General features: G+C 38.6%; 1 long non-coding RNA gene across 1 annotated transcript; it reads right to left on the reverse strand.

Moving 5' to 3' along the window:
• Nucleotides 1–504: 504 nt before the first annotated feature.
• On the reverse strand, nucleotides 505–1,817 carry LOC121523283. The gene is made up of 3 exons (XR_005993043.1): nucleotides 1,774–1,817; nucleotides 1,476–1,610; nucleotides 505–591 (listed from the first exon to the last, which is right to left on the reverse strand). It is a non-coding gene; the product is annotated as an uncharacterized LOC121523283 (long non-coding RNA).
• Between the last annotated feature and the right edge of the window lie 648 nt (nucleotides 1,818–2,465).

Genomic DNA, 2,465 nt, shown 5'->3' on the forward strand with positions numbered 1-2,465 from the left:
CGAATGCTTGATTTGAGCTGCAACATTTTGAACGCTGCAAAGCTAGCAGTAAAGCAAGAGAGAACATCCTGTGATTTCTCATACATAAAGGCTGTTAAATTTGTGGTGAAAATAAAAAAAAAAACTAATGAAAACACACAACTGCAGCTTTCTGCATCATGTTCTGCCTCTTGTACACTCTATCCAGGTGCTGCCTCTCACCAAACCCAAGCACTTTTCAGAAAGCATGTGAACATGTCTGACATTAACAATCTCCTGCATGCTAACACATTTGTGAAAGGGAAACTCTGGAAGATCTCCAAATCTTCATTAGACAGTTTCCAGTTTCCATATTGCAAAACTGATCATCTTAGGGGCCACTGAAGCTGTACTGTGTGGCAAAAATATGTTTAAAAAATTGTGACACAGCTGTATTAATCTATTGACAGCAGTATCTAATCAATAAATATCAATACTTCACTTGGTTAAATGCAAATTAAGCTCACCTACATTGAATTCTGTGAACAGATGTTCTCCATTTTCACCAAGGTATTCTATCAGGCACCAAAGGTCAACATCTCTGGTCCTCTCAACAGAAGAGTGTGAAGAATCCTGGCAAGAAATATAACAACTAATAAGCCAACCATAAAAACACAAGGAAACACAGCACACTGAAGATGTAGATTTCCATGTAGAAATTAATGCAACACTGTCAATATTTTAACATTTATTAAAAGTGCTTTAGTGACCCATGTATAGCCTATGTATTTTAACTAAGGGTAATGTAAAATTTGTGGCAATTCAAAGAAAGATTTATGAGATCTTTAGCTGCATTTGAACACACCATTCTCTGCCATACATCGCAACTCAGATTATGAGTGTCAGTAGACAGTAGAGCGGATGAGCAGGGAAAACTCTAGAAACATAAAAACTGTAACACTGCAGAGGGTTTTCTATGAAATTAATGTTGGTGTAAACTATCAGTGTAAAGGACAGGTGAACAGGCTCTGGAAAGGCAGGCTCTGTTTACACCTCTGCCAAACAAAGAGCTAACTTTTACTGCCAGTGTAACTGTGCGGTCCTGTTGCTGATCAGTCATGTAGTGTCACAAGGTGGAGGTAGCCAGGGAGACAGAGGTCTGAGCAGAGCTGAAGGGCAGGTGTTTACAGAGCAGTGCAGCATAGACAACATCAGGTGCAAACAATGATTACATGGAAATCTATGAAAATCAATGATATTTTGGCCTGTCAATGACTAAGTGGCCCACCAGGCCTGCACAATGACAGGGGATACCATAACTATGTGCCAGCACCTAAAATACAAAGAACTCAAGAGATTAATGTAATAACCACGAAACTAAAAAGAAGATATCATGCTAAAATATTATCTGGATGCATAATTTCAAATTTTTACAAGATTTTGCCATCTTGAGTTGTAAAAATAGTGCATAGGAATCTCATAAATAAAGCTTCCTTTAATTTTAAAAGGTATTGTACCTCCATTAGTTCCATTATGATTTGCGGTCTTTGTCCAAGTGCTCCACCTTTGGCAAGAAACAGCTTGAGTAACTTGGGTGTGTGAAGGTCCAAAGCAGCCATAAATCTGGGCTCCGGAGGCACAGTAGTGATTCTCTGAAATTTCAACCAAAGAGAAAAAGGCATCAAACCAAATCGTACACATTTCATGCATTCACATACAATATTTTCTGCCGCTTCGACAGAGTGGCTTCTTGATTGAACTGTCTTCATATTTTCACTTCTTGTCTCTTAACAGCAATTAATAGAGTATGCTCACCTGGGAACAGTTAAACAGGGCAGGCCAGCGGTCCTTCATGGCTCGAATACTTGGACAATGGTTGATGACTCTGATGACAGAGAGAGAAAGAACCCAGTTCAGCTTATGAAAAGTGTTCACACATAAACTTACCTTTCAGAAGAGAATATATATTCTTAATGTATTGGGTTAACCTCCTAGGATGACTTTTTCCTGCATGTTTCATGTCTGAAAAAAATATAGTTTTTAAGAACATCCACAAATTCACTTTGAATTGCCTTAGTAGTTCTAATTAATGAGGAGTTAATGTGGATTTTTTAAAGTAAGACATGTTCTTTGAATACACAACAATAGAATGAACACAGAGGGAAACTGTAAAATGTCGTAGCCTGCTAGCAAAAGCACGGTGTCAGGAAGCAGCGAGTGAGGTAATACAGTAAATCTAAGGGGATGAAATAAAGAGGAACAGTTTATGCTTTTCAGCAAGTGAAAAAAGTAATGCGAGAGACCGTGTTGGGATAACTGCAAGCAAGAGTCTCACAGTCACAGTCAATGCGTGATTTAGCAGCTCTGGGCTAACAGCTCTTGGTTGTGATAAATTTCATGTTTTTTTAATAGAGCCTGGTCGTCAGTTTATGAAACTCAAAGCTGTCATGCTCTGTTGTACTGAAAAAGTACGGCTCAAGACACTGTCGCTGCATTGCCAATTTCTC

This window comes from Cheilinus undulatus, linkage group 16, assembly GCF_018320785.1.
Source record: "Cheilinus undulatus linkage group 16, ASM1832078v1, whole genome shotgun sequence".
NCBI lineage: Eukaryota > Metazoa > Chordata > Actinopteri > Labriformes > Labridae > Cheilinus > Cheilinus undulatus.